Consider the following 22,496-nt stretch of genomic DNA (forward strand, 5'->3'; position numbering starts at 1 on the left):
GTGCTGGACCCTAGCAGCATCCTCACTGATGCTATGACAGGTATAAAGCAAGACCAACACAGGCTGATCCTGCCAGGCTTGGGAAACATTTGGCTTTTTGGCATCTCCATTATCAGGCTGAGCCTCATTCCTGCCTCCATCAGCAACAGGCTCGTGTCTGGACCTGGGAGACAACCTGCCTTTGTTCCAGCAGTGACATGAATCCTGTTTATGGCAGGGGAGAGCAAATGGTCCATTGCACTCAGGCCTTCGGCAGCAACATGTAAATGCAAAGCAATACTGGAGACCTGCATGGCTGAGGAAGAGGGGCCAGGACATCCCTCAGGGCTGCATCACAGTGGATGCTGGAGGAGATGATGAGCCTGGAAGGGAAGGGGGAGCTTTGGGATAATGATGCATCAGGACAAACCCTTCCAGTAAGCAGTATTTCCAACCAAACCAGTCCCCTGCATGGTGAACGGACAGGGAAATCGGAGCACTTATCCCTAGCTCTGCATCTGGGAGGGCTCTGATTGGTCATCAGCTGCACAAGGGTCTCACAGCAAAGACTCCAGCAGGCCTGATGGATACTTCCTTGCTCCCTGCAGCCGAGCCTCGCTCCTCCCTGTGGGATCAGTGCTGCTGTGTCCCACAGTACAGAGCTCTGCGCTTCCCACGAGGCATTTCCTTTCAGCCACCCTTCAGCTTTTATTGTGCTTCAAAACAGAGAGGCTGGCAGCTGGACAGCCTGGGCTGGTGTTTCTGAGAAGGCTCCAAGCAGATGTTTGTGCTCACAGCCGGGGCTGGCGCTCCCTGCCTTCCCCGCTGGGCTCAGCTGCGTGCGGGCAGGCTGCAGGCAGAGCCTGTGGGCAGGCAGCCCCTGCCTGCAGTGCTGCCCCTCTGGGTCTGAGAGTGGCTCTGGCGCTGGGCACAGGCTGAGTGGGGTCATGTCTCCTCAAAGGGGTGAGGAGCTGGACCACCATGGCCATCCACAGCTGAAGTAATGGATGAGGGCTGCGGCATGTGAGCCCAAAACCAAGCAAAGGGGAGAGGGGCAGGGCTGAGAGCTGCATTGTGCTTGCTCAGCCAGTGTCACGGTGAGCATGAGGGTCACAGAGAACCTCTTGGCAAGCTCCTCCCAGGCTGGGTCAGCCCACGGCACAGTCACCACTCCCTCTTCCCCCATCCTTGCCCCCACTGCAGATCTTGCATGGGGTGAGGGGCTCTCTTATCGCTCAGTGTTTGCCAGTCTGGAGAAGCACGCTGTCGTTGCAGCTGGTTAACCTTCCTCCTTGTGAAAAAGGACAGGAAAATGTCTGACATGATGGACTGTCCATGGCCTCCCATCTTTCACAGGGGAGGCTCGGGCCCAGCTGGTCCCGTGCATGTGCTGGTGGTTGTGAGTTGCTCCAGCCATGGCTCTGGTGTCAGCCACATTTCAGAGCTCAGAGCTGTCCCTCTTATGTTAAAGCCCAACAAGACACCCCTCTCAAGGTAAACACGAGCCAGTTTATTGCTTGCTGGAGTAATTTCCCAGGAAGGTCAGGGGCTTGAGACAGCCTGGTAAGTTCCATTGAGCAAAGGTGTTACGAGAGCACCATGTGCTGGGGAGAACAGCACTGGGTCCTAGGGATTCCTGCAGCCTGCTCTAAACCTTGGAACATAGTCCTGTTTGTCTTCTTCTGCTCGGGGTGCTGTGGTCTGGGTTCCCCCTCCCACTTGTTTATGGCACTGATGCAGAAATTTGTGATGGCTGTAATTGCCAGCAGTTTGCTGATTGCACGCTCACCTGGTTTACTGAGCCGGAGACAAAAGAGCTAAAACCCCTTCCAAGGTCTGAAACTTGTCATCCCAATGGGCAAGAAGGAGAAGGGGGTTACTTATGCATTTGTTTCAAGAGCATCTGGATGTAAAATAGGGTGATGCACCTCAGGGCAGGGGCAGCACAGCATCCATGGGGACTGCCCTGTGACACAGGCTCGCTGTCTCTCTGCACCAGGGAGGCAGCTGGGCTCTCCCTCATCCTCTCCAGCCTTCACATGCAGGAGGCAAACCCCAGCACAGGCTTCCAGATTTTCTGCCACCAATCCCTCTGCAGCCCAGGCAAACTGACAGAAATCTTTCCCCAAGGGGTCAGGTACCACGGACCCAAGTTCTCCATCAGAGCCGGCCCAGCATCACAGGGGCCTGCTCCTGACGGTCTCCCTGCTGACAGCTAGATACTGCCAGGAGGCTCTGGAGAAGGGGGAACCCCACCCTGAGTGTGAGAGCCCAGCAGGAACTTGGCTGCAGCTGCAGCAGGGCTGAGCAAAGTGATGCAAGATGTCTGGAGACGGCCAGCTACCGGCGGGAGCATGTGGGAGAGGAGCTGCCCTCGGCGGGGCTCTGCCTGCGCGGGACGGACCACACAGACGCTTCACCCTCCAGCCCTCACAGCCTCAGGATGCCTGGAAAGAGGAACACAGATTTTCCATCCACCCCCAAACTGGATACTCCCTCCAGAGCTGCTCCATCCTGCCCAAAAATATGGGAAGGGGGCAATCTAGCCCCTAGCAGGGGTCTGGGGGAGCTGTGTGTGTGCTGCTGGGTGCTGGGGTGGCACAGGTGTTGGTCTCTGGGGTCACTGTGGCTGAGGAAGTTTTGCATGGGACCCCAGAGGTGAGTGAATGAATACTTGGCCAGGCAGAGGGCAGCCTGGGGAGAAGGGCAGCAGAGCTGAGGCTGGTGTCAGCAGAACACACTGATGGGGACATCCTGACACCTCACTGCATGAGCTGGGAAGTACCAACAGCTGCAGCCCTGCCAAGCCCCAAGCAGGGAAGGATCCTGTGCACAGCCACGTCAGAGCACGTTTGCACAGAAAGAGTAAAACTTCAGATACCGGGTGTTGTTTCAACCCCAGAGCCTCCTCAATAGTGAGCTGCCCTCCAGAGACCTCCCCTCTGGACACAGAATGGAAGTAGCAGCCTCAGCACTTTGTCAGGAGCAGGGAGCTTTCTGCCTCCTGGCCCTGTTGAATAGCTGCAGAATTCATTACAGCCCCGTTTCACTTCTCCCTCCAATTATCCCTGCGGACAAAGGGCTGGGGCTGCAGCGGAAGGTCCCTTTCAGGAGGTGCCGGTGGCAGGACATGCTGCTGGGGCTCAGGCGAAAGCTCCTTTGCTGGGGGGCAGTGACCTGAGTCCTGCAAATGCCACTTTTTGGCCGGGGCAGTCAGTGTGCACAGGATGGCAGGGCCTGCTCAGCACCAGGGACTGGGAGATGCTCCCTGCAGGGCAGGAAGTGCCCCAGTCTCCATAACACCTCCAATATGTATTGCAGAGTGTTTCAGTCAAAAGTAAGATACTGAAGATTACTTTAATTAAGTACCAGACTCATTTTATCTGTACAAACACAAATGGTGATTTGGCCCATTTGGCACTTCTCTGCACAGTGACTGTGAAGCTGCCAAAGACCACTGGTGCTGCTTGCAGTGTAGCTCAAGGGATCGGGCTCCTGCAGGTGACACCTTGTATCCAAGGTCCCAGATGTCATCCTTGCTGGACTGGCCGCCCAGGTCACCACTCTGCAGCCAGCCATGTGTAGGCCCATCAGTTTCTAAGGTGAAGAAGCAGGCAGCAATTGGCTCCAGAGCCAATTGCTGAGAGCCTGGAGCTGGTGTTGAGGATCATGGGGTGGATGTGATACCTGGGTGAGGGCTGGCCTTCACTGGTTCCCTCCCTGACAGCTTGGAGAGGCCACTCACTTCCTGAGATGCTGAGCCCCACCCATGCTCATCACAGCAGAGCCTTCCTCCTACCTGGCAGAGCAGAACTCACTGAAGGGAGATTTTAGAGGGATTTGTGCTGAATAAACTTTGGTGTGAGAAAGGGGAAAAGGGGCAGATGCCCAAAGTCTTCAGGCTTCGTGGGGGGATTTGCAGCTGTGCAGGCAGGGAAGTTTGTGCAGCCTTTTGTTTGTTTGTTCCTTCCACCACTGGCTTTGCAAGATTTAAGGGCTGTTTTGGAGGAGCTGACAGGAGAGTGACTTAGCACCAACATGTCCAATCCTGACACGCTTGAAGCTATTGCCAAAGCAGGCTGTGCCCAGGCTGGAGAGCCTGCAGAGAAACCCCGGGAGAGCAAGACAAGGACTGAGGACGTTTCCGATGGAGGCAGACAGGACACTCAGCCTACTCAGTTTATCAGGAAGAAGATCAAGAGGTGGCTTGATTACAGTCACAAGGACCTTGGTTCAAAAGTATCCTGGCAGAAATAACGAACCAGGTACTTAAGAGCTCTTTAATCTAGCAGGGAGAGGCAAAACAAGGGCCAATTGCTCCACATTTCCAGCAGTCCAAGTGATTAACTCCTGAAGGGGAGGCAGGAACACAAGCTGCCCTCCCCAGGCTGCTGTGGGGCTGGCTGGGAACTCACACCTCAGTGTCACTTGGAGCAACATATTTTACCTTAATATAAGCTACAAGAAACTTTCAGGGATGGCAGCAAGGCTCAGAGCTGGGACAGCATTGGGTCCCCTCTGCTTGGGCTACAGACGGCACATCTTCTCATCTGCTGAAGTGGTCACCGCTGGTCCTTGGGACACAGCAGAGAACATGTGGCACTGTTCAGGAGGAGTGGGTAGGGTGACATGGGGTGCGTGGTTCTGGCCAGGGAATCTGCAAAATGGTGTTTCCATTGAGATTGCAGCTCTTGGTGCCCAGGGGATCTCCAGGTCTTGATCTTCCAACTCCTGAGCAGAGGGACCATTGATCCCCTCTCTGTGAGCTCACACATCTGACCAAAAGCTCCTGAGGCCACAGAGGAGCTGGATCACCCAGCAACAAGCAGCACCCAGAGCAGATCCTGATAATGTGGTACATTATCAGGAAACAGGTACTGGGCAGATAACAGGTACTGGGCAGCCCCATCTCCATCATGCCAAAAGCATGGTGAAGCAGGAGGAACAGAGCCCTTATCTCATGAAGCCATTCATATTTCTATTTAAGTCCTATTATCCCCTCATTTTTGCAATTTTTCTAGTTAAAAAGCAACAGCCTGGCCAAGGCCTTGTTGCAAAGCACTGGGAAGAGCTGTGGCCCTGGCAGTGGCGTGGGGACCCTGATGCCCGGCGTGCTGCCAGCAGGGCTAACAAAAGGCCAGCAGCGGGGCCAGCCCGTGCTGGGAGCGCAGCGGTGCCGCTGTTGAATAGCTCTTCCCGCTCAGAGGAAGGCATGAAGAGGCGTAATCAAATAAGGGTATCAGCATGGTGCTCCTTGAGCGACGCTCCCAGCGTGAGCCGGCAGCGGGGCCGGGTGGAGGTGACAGGTATCTTTATCCCACCACGCAGGAGAGCTCACACGTCCCGCTGGCAGGAATTTGTCTGCAAATTTTCCCCCATTGAAAGAAGAGAGGGGGCCAGCGAGGCACGGGGCTGAGATGATCGCTTGATTAAGGCCAGGGCAGGCGAGGTGGAGAGACGGGGCAGCTCCCAGGGAGCCGTGCTCCCAGTCCTTAACCTCTCCTCGGGAGACCGCAAATTATATCTGTTAATGTATCAGCCCCCTGGTATCCTACAAATAGGTCGTCTGGCTAAGTGTGTGTCAGAGGTTCACAGGAGGAGTTGTTACCTTTTCATCACTTAATCATTTTCATCATCATCATCTTTTAATTTATCTTGCAATAAGCTTTAACCCGGTGAGTCCCAGGGAAGGTAGGTGAAGAGGCTTGCCAGCCCAGCTGGACCGTAAACACAAGCAGGAGGCACTGGATTGCAAAGGGAGTTTGAAGAACAGAGGGAAACAGTTTCATCAGCTCTCCCATGAAAATGGGAAACCCTTTGCCATGGAGGCAGGAGTATTCCCAGCCCCATTTCCCATCCCACTTCTCTGCCAGCTTGCAACCTGGGGATGATGTGCAGAGCTTGGGTCCACTCTGCCAGGGACCAGGAGCGGCTGGAGGGAGGATGCTCCGCGGGTGTACTGGGACTGGGGAGGGAGGGGGGCATGTCACGCACTCCCCTGGGTGCCAGAAGTGATTTACACAGTGCACCCGAGAGCAGAGTCAATTAAGGTCACATTTCTGTGTTGCTAAACAACAGGCGGCTCTGGGTTCAGGCCCGCTGAAAAGGAAACAAAAGCCACCCCTTGAAACGGGGGCTTTGAGCGGGTTCAAAGGAGCACGGAACAAAAGGCGGGCTTTGTGGCTGCCCTCGCCCGCGCCTTCCCGGGCCCTTCCGCCACCAGAGACACCGTTCATGTGGCAAGGGGGAGCTTTTAATTGTCCAGCACAAACAATGCTGGCATATTTAGGCGGCCTCATTACAGAGCCATCCGAAATGCTTGAGAAGCATTCCCACCGCTTAGCATAAATAGCAGAAACGCTCTTTCACCAGCAGAGCAGGTCCCATCTGCTCCCAGCCCGGCCTCACCTTGACTTGCAGTGGTGAGCCCATAGTGTCAGCCCCTCTGCCCCGCTGCTCCCAAACTCTGGTGCAGGAACCTGCCTCCCTGCCCTCAGCCCCCCTGCCATAGGGAGCTCCCCGCAGGAGCAGAGGGCAGGATCTCCAGGGATTTGCAGAAAGGGGTGCTGCTGTGGCAGCCTTGTCCAGGGCTTGCTCTGCCCGCCTGACTCCAGCAGCTTGGCTATGGCTGCTGGGAGCTTGAGGAGCATCCTTCACACCTGACTGGGTAAGGCAGTTTGCAGTTTCCATGGGGAATGAGACAGGGAAGGTCTTGGAGACGTTCCCAAGCTGGGCTGAGAATAACACGGATGTTTCCCAGAGACCCAAACCTGACTGGACGAGGGTCTGTTTCAGGTTTGCACCCCACTGCATTTACCAAAGCTCCCTACCAGCCTCCCAGCTGGTGCGTGGGTGCCCTGGAGTGAGCCGCCCCGGCCGCCGTGGCTCCAGCACAGGGCAGCCAGGGCAGGCAGCCTGTTTCCACAGCGTGGGTGCTGGCACAGAGCCCGGTCAGCCCACAGAGATCAAAGGGAGCAGCGTTTCCCGACCGATACCTGATCCTGGTGCTGGAAGAGAGCCGGGAGGCTGCCGAGTGCCTCCTGCACTGTTCCCACCACCACACAGCACCAAGCACGCCATGGGCTCTGCACCTCTGGGCTGCATTTATGGTACTGCAGTTTCTGCCAGCTCCCTCTTCCTCCTCCTTTGCCTCCCCTTTCTTGCAGGCAACCAGCTCTCCACACCCCACAGTTTATTAAAAATCCTGGGTACCTTGGAAGAGACAACACAATAGTGTACTTGTTACAGCTGCCCAGTATTAATGGACTGCCCCTTTTGATTTTAGAGTGGAACTTTTGGCAGAAAACCAGCATCCAAAAGGGAAAATTGCTGTAAAGCTCGGCAAAAAGGGGGTGGGGAGGGAGGAGAAACAGCCTATAGCTTTGATCAGAAAAGCTTGAAGATGAATCATGGTGATGCCCAAAGCAGATTTGCTGAAGTTTGATTGCAAAGAGGGGAGCCAGGACTGGTGTGGAGAGGGGTGGCCAGAGTGGTGATGGGGCCGGGGTGGAAGGGAGCCCCGGCAGCCAGAGGTTCAAAGGCCTCTGCAGCAAAGAGCAGAATTGGAGGATTATTCACTTTCTATATTTCCACTTCTGCAGCACACATGGGAATCTAATTGGCCAGGATGAGAAATACAGCTAGACAGCTTACAAGTGGACTTGGGAAGACAAAAATATTTGCAGCTGCAAGCCATTAAAGGCAAACCCAGCCTCGCTCTTACACTTTAATTACCCTGCTGTACACTTTCCTCTGCGTACCAGAGCTAGTGTCAGCCCAAAAACCCTTCTCATCTTAAAAAGACAAACACAATGCCTGGCTATACCAGGGCAGCAGCACTCCAGCACAGCAGCTCCAGAGCAGCAAGGGCTGAACACCTCTCAGGCCATCAGGCATCAGCTCTCGCCCACTGCCCCAGTGCAGACCCCAACACTGCCCCTGCAAGGCTGATGGCAGCCCTGAGTCCCATCGAAGAGATGAGCTTGGCTTTTTGTGGAGGGAGGACATCCAGCTGTGTATATTTGGAGCTTCCCATGTACCCTGTGTTCTGCAAGGTCCACCCAAGCCCATCCCAGCATTGCCTTGCTGTGACAGCAAGTGACAAAAGCCTTGGCATTGATCACCCCTGTCCTACAGCCTCCCCAGCCCTCTCTGCTGCTGCTGTATTTCAGCTGAGATGCTCATTTCCCAGGGCCCAAAAGCACTGGCAGGGAGATTTCCCCTTTATTGGCACCTGGACCCACCCCGATGGCTGGAGGCAGAATGAGCCCATCTCCTCACATGCCCCACCACAGCGACATGTCCAGGTGACTCCTGGCAGTGCTCTGGGCCCTGCAGGATGCCCGGAGGACCGTGCAGCCCTGGCAGCAGTGCAGCCACCCTGAGGCAGCCCAGCACTGCCTGCAGGGGCTCTGTTTGGTGAGGGGCGATGCAATGCCCATCACAGCCCAGCCTGCCCGGCCACCACCGTGCTGCTCCCAGCTCTTTGACTGCTCATTTCCTTTTTCTCTCCTGCACCAACACCAAAAATGTTATTCCAGGTGCCGGCCCTGCTCACTCCCCCACATGCTTCACCCCGCTTCTCCTGAAACCTGAGGAGAGTTGAACTCATTTTATGCCATTTTATTTCAATGCACTGAGAATTAGCCTTGTGCCAGGCATTTTTAGTTCTGCGATAAACACAAAAGAGGAGAGGGCCCAGAACTTTGATTAATGAGCAATTTTTTTTATGACTATTTTGAAGCTTTGATGCAATCTCCTTTCAAATGCACAAGCTTGTGGGGAGAGGGTGTTTGAGTCATTTTAAATTGAGCTTAAGTTTCTTGGCAGCACTGGAGGGGCATTGCCCGACATAGGCAAGGACCCCAGAAGATAAGGAAGGACCCTCAGGGAGAAGATCCTAAGTGAATATGTGTTGTTTGTACTAGTTTGAGATGTTAAACCAGGTGCATGCATGGGGCAAGGAGAAGAACTGCCTGGCAATGCTGGTGCTGGGACTGTGCACCAGGGTGTCTGCTGGGATCTGCCTGGTCCTGAGTCCCCACAACACCTGTGCTGAGGGGCTGAGAGAGCTGCTCCTGTGGGAGCTGTTTCTGAGGAAAGCAAAATACAGCAAGGAACTGCAGGAGCAGGGGGGCTCAGGAGCCCATTGCTGCCCTGGGACATCTCTGCTGCAGCCATCATGAAAGGGGTGCACGGGGTGACGCCGTGTCCCTGGCACTGCCAAGGGCTGATGGGCACAGCACAGCAGAGCCAGGATAGAGCAGGGACAGGGGTTAGCCCTGGCAGCAGCCAGCAGGACCCAGCTTATCTCTCTACTGCCCCAAGCCCTGGCAGGACAGGGGTGTGTGCCCACAGAGCCCACCTGTGCCCAAGGACAGCGAGGGGGCAGCCACAGCAATGAAGGACAGAAGGACAGCTGGGCAGGGTGAAGAGAAGGCTAAATTAGGATGCTGGGCACTGCTGGCTGCCAGCCCAGTGCTGCCTGCCAAAAGCCCTTTGGCAGATGAAAATCAAATCCCGTGGGAAGATGATGCCTGGGGCTGGGCTAAGGGCAAACGAGTGATGTTAGTCCCTCCACAGGGTGCAGGCGAGTGAGGGCCATTCCGGACATTGTGTCCCCAGCAGGAATTTTCTGTGAACTTCTCTCACAGCCTGGTGGGGGTTCCCTGTGACTCCCAGGAGGGAACTGGCTGGGGGACACATTTTGGGGCCAGGGAGCCAAGGAGGCCGCTGTGTGCCCAGGCCAGCACCGGGCTGCTCCCGGCTCTGCCCTGCGCGGCTGCTCCCGGCCCCTGCCGAGCCCCGGGGGGCAGCACGGGGGGAGCAGGGGCTCCAGATTGGAACCACATGGAAGCACATTTGCAATGAATTAGGCTGGAAGCCAGCAGCTCTTGCTTGGCTGGGTGTGCAGCCAATCTTTGGGGATTGTCAGCTCCTCCCAGGTTTCCACAGCGGATGTTCCCTGGCCAGAGTGCAGCTGGGCTGTGCACAGAGCTGTGGCCAAGGCGGCCCAGAAGGAGATGAGGACACGCGCAGGCAGGGACCTCCGCCCACACACACACAGCCCTGCTGGCTCAAGTGGGCCCCCACACACTCCTGGCCTGGGCTGGGCAAGGTTTCAGGGGCTGACGATGCTATGGGGCAGGGCAGTGGTGATGCACAGGAGGAATTGTTTGGCCACTTCCCAGCCTGGCAGCCCCAGGGTGAGCATGATGTCTCCCTGCCTGCCCTGGCTCACCAGCCCCTCAAGCTGCACCCAAGATTAAGCAGATGGGGAGCTCTTGCTCAGGAATTGGTGTGAAATCACATCTCAGAGTACTTAAGAAAAGGGCAAGATCCAAAAGGCAGGGAAGAAAAGCTCCAACCTGGCAGCCCTCTCGAGGGGTGAGAGGGTTAAGGCACTGGTGCAGAAAGGCTTTGAGTGTGCATGTCAAAGAATGACACTAACAACTCATGTGACAACCTGCCAGGAAAACTTTTCAGATCATAATTCGCATAGCGTTTGTATCATGTTCCCTTCCTGTTTAAAAAGGCAATATGGAAACCGTGCAAGGGGTTATTTGCTGGTCAGGCCGATCTGCTGGTTATGCTCCCTGTCACGCGCGTCCCCTTAGGAAGTGATGCCACCACGACAGACACAATTTCTAAAAATAACACCATCCCACACATTAGTCTCTAGTATCATTTGTTCTAATTATTCATCTGCAACTGAAGAATAATGTCTAATCATTAGCACTGGGTGCATACTAAGCCCCTGCCAGAGCAAGAAGTCAGGCTACCCCCCACATGCTGCCTGAGCATCTGCCTTGGTGGCATGTCCTACTGATGGCAGAAAACACAGGGGGCACACTGCCTTCCTGTGCCCAGCCCAGCCATTTCAGCACTCGCAAACCAGTCAGGAGTATTCCACTGACCCTGCTCCACCTCTACAGGACAAATCCTGGGGGCACCCAGAGTGCCTGTGCAGCCTCAGAGCCACAACGCAGTGCTCAGCTGGGTGTGCGTGGGCCCCAGCAGCACTGTAGCTCTCTGATAAGGCTGTGTCTGTCTCTTGTTTCATGGGTGAGGGTATTTCTGAAATGACAGGCTGCAGTGTTAATCTCTGGTTGGCAGGGGAGCATGCCAGCCGTGTGGCAGCCGGGCACAGCCGGCAAAAGCCTTTTGCTGCAGTTGAGGCAGGGAGGTGCTCGGGGAGGCTCTGGAGATCAGCCCATCTGCCAGTTGCTTTCACCTCCTGCACTTTGCACAGCCCCTGCTCCCTGACACCCTGACACCCATGCTGCTTGTGCCCAGGTCCTGGTTCAGAGGGGCTGGGCTAGGAGCTGCCTGTGTGTGGGCATCCCCACTGGGTTAGCTGACCTGCAATCCCCCCACGTGCTCCTAGAATGGCCCTGGAACAACATTGGCCAAAAAATTCTCCCCCTTGGATTTTTTTATCACCCACATAACACTGGTGAAGGAAGGGAGGCCACCGCCAGGGAACATCTGGGCTCCATTGCTCATTGTCTGAGCAACGAGTGCTGAGACACTCGTTAATGGATGTCAGCGCTGAAGACAGAAGGGACGTCAGATATTAAATAAACACGACCGCACTCTGCAGCCCAAGGCAGTCCCCTGGGGAAGGCTCACATGCATCCGCACCCACACGCTCCCCCAGCACGGCCCCAGCCAGGGCTGGGACAGGCAGCTCACCACACACACGTGTGAGCACAGCCACACGCCCGCCCGCTCCCACACAGCTCCGGTTTCATGTCAGCCAAGGCAGAGCCGGGTAAAAAATAGTCCTCCTTTTCCTTTTTGGTTTTCCAGCAGGCAGATTATCTGCAAATGCAGAAACCGCCAAAAGCTCTACCCCATGAAAGAGGGGGATGTGTGGAAGGTGGCCAGAGCCCTCCAGAGTCTGGGCTGGCTGATATTCCCCATCCAAAATTGCTGCTTGGGGTCCCACCTCTGGCCTGGACGCATGCCTCCAGCAAGGAACAGCTGCATGCCGGTCCCCATGGCTGTGCACACACCACATGTGGGGCCGTGTCCTGCCTTTACTGGTGCACCCAGTCCCTCCTGCTGCCCCCAGATTCCCAGCACAGCCCAGCATCCCACGGGTCTCTGTGCATCCTGTTAGTCCAGCCAGTGGGAAAGGACAGTCCCACCCCTGCTTCCACCGAGCTGTGAAAGGCTGTGTTTCCCTCACTCCAACTTCTATGGGCTCCCAGAGTCATTTCTCCTGCCCTTCCCCTGCCTGTGCTCTGAGGAAGAGCAAGCGTGGGAGCAGCCTGACCCCAGAGAGCAGGGAGGCTGCCTGGCCACTGCACTGTGACAGACACGTGCTGCAGGGCTGCTCCGGTGGCTGCCAGCCCGGGGGCTGAGCGAGCCCAGGCACTGTTCAGTTCACAGGCCAGGGCAGCCCTGCCCCACAGGCTGCCTGGTGCCAGGCACAGGATGCACAGCTGGGCTGCTGGTCCAGCCCCTGCTCGTAGGGCCGGGTCTGGAGCAGGGCTTGGGGCACCATTACCCTGGGGGCAGCATCACCCCGGGGGCAGCATTATCCCTGGGGCACCATTACCCTGGGGGCAGCATCACCCCGGGGGCAGCATTATCCCTGGGGGCACCATTACCCTGGGGGCAGCATTACCCTGGGGGCAGCATCACCCCGGGGGCAGCATTATCCCTGGGGGCACCATTACCCTGGGGGCAGCATTACCCTGGGGGCAGCATCACCCCGGGGGCAGCATTACTCTGGGGGCAGGCTGTGGCACTAGGCTGCTTTGATGTGTGTTTTGGAGTCACACCACAGCACCCAGATAAGGCACGGACCAGCACACACTGTGCAGGTGTGCAGGATACTCCTGACCTGTGTCCACTGCTGCTCCTTTTGCTGCATTGCTGGAGCCAAGTTTCCTCCCTCCTATGGCATCTTCCACTGAACAGGAAACATTTCAGCAAGACGCATTCTGCAATGTGCAGAGTGCACATGTGCAACCCGACACAAGTGCAGGGCAAAAGCAGCCCCAGCAGGCTGGTAGGTGCCCAGGCTCAGCCAGCGTGGTCTCCCATCCCTCATGACATTAAACTTGTGGGTCCTGTAAAGGGCAGTGAGGAAAAGGATGGACAGTGAGACGTCTCCTGTCACACAGGAGCATGGCACCAGCCAAGGGCAGCACACAGGGCTTCCTGCTCCTGCGTGTGGTGGGGAACTCATTAGCTCAGGGCTGGCTGTGCCTACTTTATTCTCTGGCAGCTTTTGTTCCTTTACAGAAACGTAGTCTCTCTCTCCCTCGCCCTTAGCCCCTTTTAATATTAAGGTCAATAGGTTGACGATTAAGCAGGAAAAGGGCATGAAGAATCAACCAAATTAAATCTTGTGTGCAAACAGGTGGGTGTGAAATTTCAATCAATGGCTGGTGTTAGCAGGGACCCCTGGGATCACGATTTCCCAGGGGAAGACTGGGAAGCCCCGGAGGGATTTGGGTACAAAAACTCCAGACATGGGAGAATAGAAAAAAAGTCTTCTCAAAAACCAATATTGACAAGGTTCCTGTGTTTGCACCCCGGCTTTCCCCGGCAGCACAAAGGGAGATGATTATCCCGGGTCCACCGGGGAGGGGATGACGGGAGCTCAAAGGTGAGCCAGGCCCCCACTCCCCGGCTCCCCTGGCCCCAGCTCCTCCACTTAATCCCCTTCTCGCCCAGGCTTTGAAGTCGCCAGAGGTCGAATATGGGATGTAAATCACGTTAGACGCAGTGTGTGATCACAACGCCGCTGCGAGACAATGCCGCTCTTCCCCCGGTGCCCGGGCATCCCGCGGAGCCGCGGCCGGCGCTGGGTTATAAAACATCCCCGGCACCCCCGAGCCGCGGGGACCGAGGGTGGCTCGGCCGGGGTCACCATTCCGGGCGGGACAGAGCCGCGATGGGCAGCGGCGCCCGGCGGCCGCGGGGCTGCAGCGGGCTCGTCGCTGGGATCAATTAGCAAAGGCTGCGGCTGCGGAGCCGTGTAAAACACGAGCCGGTCGCTGGGCGTTGGCTCCCGGGGCCGTCCCGCAGCGCCGCACATCTTGTAAGCATTAGCATCACGTAAGGGGAGCTGCACAGAAGGACCCGGGGTTTATTGGGCTGTAAACTGCGTTGTTCCCGTTACAGTAACGACGTCGCTGGTGAAGAGATGTGCCTTTAGCACATGAGGTTCGGGAACCAGGTGTGCCGGAAGGAAACAGAGCAGGGTTTGGAGGCTCTGCTGTCACCAGTGGGATAATAGAGAGAGAAACAAAGCAGACGTGGGAGGAAGCAGGGGGCGGCACCAAGGATATGCCGCCCCTGCTCCCAGGGCTGCGGGGCTTTTCAGCCCTTGGCATTTATCTGCCCCAGCCCCGACGGGCCGGGCTCGCCCCCCCTGCTCCCGGACATGGGGCTGTACACCCTGCCCTCCGCCTGGCAAGTTCAGGGTGCAAGGGGTGACAGGGAAACAGCGAGTGACTGCTGGCTCCTTGGCTCTGTTTTGATGGACTTTGCTCTGCCTTGCTCCAGCACTTCCTCTGCCTCCCGTGGCACCTGGGAAGATGTGACACATGGGGTTTGCTGCCCCGAGCAGAGCAAGGGCACTGTTGCCCCAAGGAGCAGCCCTGAGCATCAAGAGCTTCCTTGCCCTGTGGAAAAGCCACTCATGTTTAATTTTCCCCCAGTCACAGAAGCAGCCTCCAATAAAAAAGTGATAGTGGACCGTAACAATTAACACATTTCCTATTTTCCCATTATCAAAAATGTATCCATGCTCTGCAGGCAGCAGGTTGGCTGGTTTAAGTCTTTTAAGACCAGTTCACAGCTAAACCAGGACTGATTTTTCAAGACCAGCACCAGGGCTTACCAGCCATCACATCTGGCTGCACAGACCTGTATGAACTGCATTATAGGCATGGTCCCACAAGTCTGGCCCTGTTTTCTCCCTGGAGCTGCCACCTGTCTTGGTGGCCCTGGCAGAACTTCCCAAGCAGGTGCCTGGTGGGAAACACAGAACCTGTCACACTCCCCACCTGGTGACAAGTGACAGAGGGGGAAATGGTTGGTGCCAGGGACCTGAACCCCATGGCATCAAACGTCTGCACATACCCACTAACAGGAGCCAGGCCCAGGTACCAACCCACCTGACCCCCCCCCTCCCAGGCTCCCCTCCAGGCTGTGCTCCATCCCTGCTCACTGCTGCAGTGCCCAAGCACAGGACTCTGGCACTCAGAAACTATCTGCTTTCAATGCCTTTTTTTCTTTCTTCTTAATTGGGAGAATGGATGATTTTTTTTAAAACAAAAATATGTTGTTATTGTGGAAAATATCTGCTCTCCACAGAAAATGCCTTGCATTCGCTGTACACATTGTGGACCATACCAGAAAACATCTGATGTGCTTCCAGGGCATTTCTCTTCTTATTAGACTGGAATTTTTCCTCAGGAAACAAGTTTTACCTAGTTTGCACTGACATTTGCTGCAGCAGAAAGCAAGCAGCCCTGTCCCCATCTCACCCTTTCATCCCCAGGCACCACATGGGCATCGTGGCATGACCAAAACCTGTGGCACAAACCCTGGCATTGGTTCAAGATTTGACCCAAGTCCTGTAAGCCACCAAGCACCCGCCCAGGCTGGCCCAAGAGGGAACTATAATTTCCTGGGGCAAGATTATATCTGTGTGGGAAACACTGAGGAAAACACAATATGTTACTGGTTTCTGGCTTTCAGTTAGTGTTGATGCTGTACAGTTGTACTGGCTAAAGTTAAATAGATGTTTATCAAGCAAAGTCAAGCCCAAATATTGCCATTTCAGTTTAGTATTTTCTGGGATTATTCTGTAGAACAAAAAAATCAAAAAAACAAAAACAAAAACAAAAAAAAAAAAAAAAAAACAAAACAAAAAAAACAAAGGAGAAAAAACAACATTTTCTTCATGTCTTTCAAATTCATCTGTGATTAATGTAGATGTTAGTATGGTGTTTACAACAACTCCACCCATCAGTTTTCCTGCTGCATCCATAGCAGCATCCCCACAAGGTGGGATGCACCTGAGGACAGCTGCTATGGTCCCTCCACAACAGCTCTGGCTGGGTCTGAGTCTGACTTTCTCTGCAACATTTCAATTTGGGGACTACTGTTCATCTCTGTTTACCCCAAAAAAGCTTCTGGACACAGCAAAGAGAATTGCCTGTGCCCCCTCACCTGCAACCTGCCTTACCAAGTGCTCCCCACCAAGTGTTTTTAGGTTCAACCCCTGGTGGTTCCCCTTGCACTCTGGAGAGCCTGGGGGCTCCTCAGGCAGGGGCTGCCTTCTCCAGAGACCAACCCAGGAAGCTGCTGAGGTGCCGTGTGACACAGCCAGCCGGGACGCAACCATATTCTCTATTTCTTTCTCTTTTTTTTCAAACAGATTTCTGAGAAAACATCTGCTGTGCCCCAAGCCCACACCGGATCTGAAGATCAAAATAAAGGACTTTTGTCTTTTTATTAAGCATTTTAGCAAACGAGACTATTACATTCATATTATATTTCCCTGTTTTGTACAAACACGTTTAAGTCAGCACTAAGAGGATTACGTTTATGGTGCACCAATCTCTGCTCAAATGGGTTGACTAAGGAAACTCTTGTTAAACAGTATTTTCTCTAATGCCTGTTGCTTTTCTTCCTTGCTTTAGTGCTCAGATGTCTATCCAGGCTCCCTAAATCCACTCTCCCCATAAGCTTTCAGATCAAGACTCTTCCCCCCTGTGCCCCCCTCCACACTCTTTAATACAGCTGAAGATGAACATTAGCGCTTGGTTCAACTGCACTGGAAAGGGAAAGGGCAGATTCATCAAAATCTTTATACCTCCATAGAAAAATGTAGCCTTTTGCCTTTCCTCGAGTGAATGTCTTTTCTAGAGGGTATTCATTAGGGGTTTGGTCTGTTTTTGCAGACAGCTCCACAGATGTTGACATTTTTTTTCTTCACTGGGTTAAGACGCCTTCTATAGGCTTTCAGTCTTCATTTGTTACTTCTTTATTATCCAAGAGGGGTTTTTCTTTTTTTTTTTTTTCCGCTTCTTTTTTTTTTTTCCCCCTTTCTTCCCAAGGAGTTGACTCAGTTCTCTGAAGAGAGCAGTGGTAGTCAGGCTCATTATTATCTCGGGCCCTTTTTCACGGGCCCGGCAGGCCGGCGGGGGCCGCGGGGCCATTGTGGCCGAGCAGCAGGTAGCTGTGGCACAGCGGGGTCAGCGCTCCGGCCGGCGCAGCGCCTTTGTGCGCCCGCCCCGTGCTGCTGCCTCCGTTTGTGCGGCGCTGGGAAAGGTCAGGAGCACGCTGCCGCTCCGTACCTGAGCCTTTGTCTGCAGCCGCTGCGAGAACTTATGTAAATAATTCTTTGGGAAGCAATCGCCGGGCCTGGCGGGGGGACGGAGGGAAGGGGTGGAGATGTGCTGGCAGGGTGGTACCAGAGGTACCTGCTCCATCAAACATGCCTGCCAGGGTCTTGGCCACAGCTGCTCAGGAAGCCACGGGCTTGCCACATTCCATCAGGCTTCATATCATCACTCCTATACACCAGGATAGCTGGTTTCCTACTGCAAATTGTGCCAAGAGAGCCATTTGTGTGTGGAGGTTTAAAGCGTGGAGCAGGCAGCAACCTGCACTGAACTCCCCATCTCCGAGACCCAGCGCTCTGCAATTCGCCCAGGACCCGTTACCCTTGCCTGCAGACATACACCATCCAAATACTCATCTCAGTGCCAGTACCTCTACCTCAGCTCCCACAGAAACTTCACTGTGCATCTTGAGATTTTTCCACAAAAAAGGTTGGCGGTACAGACATGGGAACTGGCAAAGGCATCATAATTCAAGTGGTGCTTCAGGACCTGCTGTAACAGAAACCCGAGGTAAGGATCCAGCTAATTCACAGCAGGGCTCATTGTGTCACCCCATCTCTGCAGGCCATGCATTATCTCCAGGAAAACTAAGGCCCTTCTGCTCTTCCTGAGAGCCCTCCAGCCCATTCCCACACTGCCTGGAGTCACCAGCCCTGTGGAGAGCATGGAGCTCCCCAGCCATGCTCCCAGCAGGAGCTGGTGTTGGGGACAGGGCAGAGGTGACAGGTATCTTTATCCCACCATGCAGGAGAGCTCAAAAGTCCTGCTGGCAGGAATTTGTTTGCAAATTTTCCCCCATTGAAAGGAGTGAAGGGACTGGTATGACTGCTTGATTATGGCAGGAGCAGGCAAGGCAGAGGGATGAGGCAGCTCCTGGGGAGGTGTGCTCCTAGTCCTTAACCTCTGCTCCACAGCTGGATGATTTAGTACCTTAGCGGGGTGTGCTGGCTCCAGCCATGGGGCAGGGCATGGACATTAAGGGAGATGTGGTCCCAGGTAGCAATCACTGCCTGTGACTGGGGAGGGAAGGTGCCTGGCCAGCAGGCATGGCTCCCTCCTGCAGCAGGACTGTGCCAATGCTGGGTGCCCACACTGGGTGCCCAAGCACTCCCCAGCTGTCCTTGCCCAGCCAAAAGTGGAGCAGGAGGGGAGCAGCTCCCCCCTGCCTGTTGCGGCCCCTGCTCAGCCTGGGACACTGAACTCGACTGAGTCCACATGAGAATATTGATGGGGAGGCCAAAATCCATCACATTCAGCCCCCACCAGTATGCTAAAAGCTCTTGCCATTTTCTATTTTTATCACAGCTTTAGCAGGAGAGCTCCCATTAGCTTTACACATCATCCCTGGGGAAATAGTGCTGATAGATGTGTGAGATCAGGCAGGTGGATTTTCTTTTCATCACATATGCTGGAAAAGCCTTCCACTGTTAAAAGCAAGAGGAGACTGAGCCAGCTCCTGCAGACTGCTAATGATTCACCTGGAGGGTCCTGGCTGGATTTCAGGCCCCTTGCTCTGCTCTGGTGCCTGGGTGCTGCCTGGCCCAGCAGGCAGGGCAGGATCTGGCCTAGAATCAGAAGGATTTTCCTTTGGGCTGGACCCCCCATTTTGCCCTGAATGAAGATTGGTCCTCTCCCAGTGCAACATTTCACCCCAGCAAATTCCCAGCACAACCACGGGCAGAAAGTAGTTTTTCTGTAACAGTGGAGTGATGGCATCTCTGGCTGCTCCTGCCCTTTGTCACTCTGCTGTGCTCATGCTGGCCATTGCTCCCCCTGAGCACACCAAGCTCAGTGGTGCTCACACACCCTGACCAGCATTAGGGATGTGAAGGAGCCCTGGGCACAGGATCCACAGCAGCTTCTGCATGAACATGACAAGTGCTGGGGTTTATAACCCAGAAAATCTGGGCTCTGAAGGGCTCTGTCTGGTGGGGTGGGAGGCGTGCCGCCCTGCCCAGAGCCACTTTTATGCCATTGTGCCTTTTCAGCATTGCATTAAGGCAGCCAAAGAAGGGGGATTTTTAATGGTTCCAGGGGAACAAAGCGGAAACATTCGACCCAACTTCATTACAGAATCATCTGAAACGCTTGAGGAACGTTTCCCACTAATTATCATAAATAGCCGAAAAAAATCTTTCCCTCCCAAAGCAGGTTCCAGCTGCCCCTCTGTGTTTTCTCACCTCCACTTCCAATAGCCTGACCCTGCCCCCGCACAAAGGGGAGACCCCATCTCCGCTCCCCCCACACTCAGGGGCTCTAAAGAAATACAAACAGGCAGCAGATTAACAGCACTTGTTTGCACCTTAAACAAACAGGAACTTCCGCCCCTTCGGGCTCTCTCACTGCCCAAGGGAGGATGCACCAGCTTGTTTTTCTTGCCCTTGCTCTCATGCCCTGCCCAAACTTTGGATAAAAGCCTGGACAGCCCAAGGCATGAGGCAGGCAGGATGAGAATGCCAGGGGTGTCAGCCCCCATCTGCTTGAGCCTCGTCCCTAATCTGTGCTGTCCTATTGCTGCCCCACCTGCCCCTGGGGAAGCCAGGCCCCTGCTGCAGTAGGGCTGTGAGATGCCAAGGGCAAAGCAAATGCAGGAATGTCCCAGTTCAGCTCTTGCCCCATGTGTGTCACAGGACTCCTTGAAAGAGGCAGCCTGACATGGCTGGATGGGTACTGTGAGTGGGTGTGGAGAGGGATGCTGAATGGGAAGGATGGAGAGGGGGAGACAAACCATCCAGAGGACAAACAGAGGAGCAGTGCTGGTGTTCAAAACCATCACCAACATTGAGGAGGCACAGCAGCACACTAAGCAATGACTTGCAGCCCCCGAGCCATCTCTGCTGGCTGCCACAGGGGATGGATGAGTGTTACACATGCCTGTGCAGCCAGACCTGAGGCTGATCCCAGCAGCTGCCTCCTGTGCCAGGGAGCTGCCCCAGCTCATGTCCTCAACCTGAAGATCCTATGTTGCCCATTCCACCTCTCCAGTGGCATTGCCAGCATCTCTCTGCTCCTACAGGAACAAGTGACAAACCAGCTCCTTCTTGCTCTGCCCACAGCTCCCCATGCCTCTCAAACCCCACCAGCAGCTTTTCAGACACTGCTGCAGCACAGCTTGGCACATGTCTGGCACCAGCACATGAGGCAGGCACGCAGAGAGGAAGCTGTGGCAGCGTGGCCACGAGCTGGGACAGGTTCTCATCACAAGCCAGCAGTGAGACTTGCCCACCAGAGGCCCAGGCTTGCTCCTCGTGCAGGTTATTGTGCAAATCCCCTCATGCAGGTGTTCATTGCCTCCCCTTCCAAAGAACCACAATAAAGAGTTTTGCTTGTGAGCCCCCTTCCTGCCCATGGGGTGCCCCAGGGACAGGAAAGGGAACTGAGGCAGGTGGCAGGGACAGGCCACCACACCCGCAGCATGGCTGGCTCCCGGGAGGGCTGACATGCAGAGAGCTACAGTCAGTGCTGCAGCATGAGTGACAGTGCTGTGGGAACCACTTCTCACCTGCACAGGCAGGAAGAGAGCCAGCAGCAGCTGCAGGACTGCCAGGCCATGCTGGAGACCCCTGGTCCCAGCACCACTCAATGACACACATGTATGGTGTCCTGTCTCTGCTTCTAACAGTTGGTCACGTGGGGCTGTGAGGGACTCAGGCAGTCACAGCAACTGGGAAGAGGTGGAGAGTGTCACAAGCAGCATGGAGAAACCCCACGGGGATGCTCAAGTTTTTTTTCCAAAGCAAGAACCAGGTGCATCCTGTGCAAGGAGCAGCAAGCAGAGGAAGAGCAAAGCGAGGTGATGTCTCATTCAGTGCATGGGCAATCCTGGGCAGCCCTCAGCACATGGTGCTGTGAATGCTAAAATCTTACCTGAGTTCAGGGAAACCAGAGAAATTCAGGGATTAAAAACTATCAACCACTTCCCAGTACAGTGGTGTGCTGCAAAGGGATGCCTGGGCTGCCCACAGCAGAGTGGGGAGAGTGTGCTGGGGACCCTGCACTGCTCAGAGTGGAGAGGCTGTGCTGGGGACCCTGCACTGCACAGCCCTGTCCCAGCCATGCACCTTCATTGCAGCCCTGAGGCAGCAAACACTGATCTCCCTGGTGCAGATCCCCTGCTCTGCCCCATCTCCATGTGCTCTCTGGCTGCTCTTGCTCAGCAAGCAGCAAACCCCAGGGTGCTGCCCTACAGGCTGCTCAGGCACATTGCCCCCAGGATACCCTGCATCCCTCTAAGCTCCTTCCCTCCTGGAGTACACTGTTGGCCCCAAGAGGGGCAAATGGGAACAGCTGCTAATTCCTCCCAGCCCAGCCCAGCCGTAACCCTCCAAGGACTGGCCCTAAAGTGGTGGAGGGAGCTGAGTCTTGCCTGAGAGCCAGCTGCACCAGCCTGGCCCCGGGAACACTCACGCTGTGTTTTCATTGCAAATTACAAATCGATCATAGCAGCAAATTCCCATGCTGAGAACACCCTTGGCTGTTATTATTTTACAGCACTCTGAAGCACTTAGAGGTGTTCTGGGTACTTAGAAAGATATGGCCCTTTCGGGGTATTATGGGGCAAATTAGTTTTAAAAGCAGCTGTAGGAATGTTGGCCATTTGGCTTCCAGAGCCGGATGGGCACAGGTGGAGGCTGCAGGGCTTTGTGCTGCTTTTGGATACAGCACCGTCCTGCAAAGAGGGACCCAGCACACTCGGGAGCCAACACCTCGTGCCTGACCCCAGCTTTATTAATAACCAGTAATTAATATGAGAGCGGACGTGCCTTGTGTCTCTGAAGACCTTTTAAGATGTGATTATGTTGTGCTAATCTCACCCCGAAGTACTTCCCTGTTTAGACTGCGCTGGGCCATTAAATATCTGAAAAGCCAGCAGAGACCCCCCCTCATCACCTCGGGAAGTGCTCAGGGTCTGTTCCCCAGCAGCCAGGCCCCGCTTTCAAACCCTCTAAATCAAGTATTAAGCTGAGTCCATCTGGATTGCCAGAAAAAACACTCCCTCCCCCTCATCTGTATCTCATTACCTGCTGTGCCAGCCCTGGCCCCGGAGCCGCTCGCTCCATCCCGCCCAGATGTGCTGCCCCGCTCGCCTCCCGTATTTCACAGCCGTCAGCAGCACTTCAAGGAGCAGCTGAAGGGCCT

Source organism: Camarhynchus parvulus, chromosome 9 (genome assembly GCF_901933205.1).
Source record: "Camarhynchus parvulus chromosome 9, STF_HiC, whole genome shotgun sequence".
Lineage (NCBI taxonomy): Eukaryota > Metazoa > Chordata > Aves > Passeriformes > Thraupidae > Camarhynchus > Camarhynchus parvulus.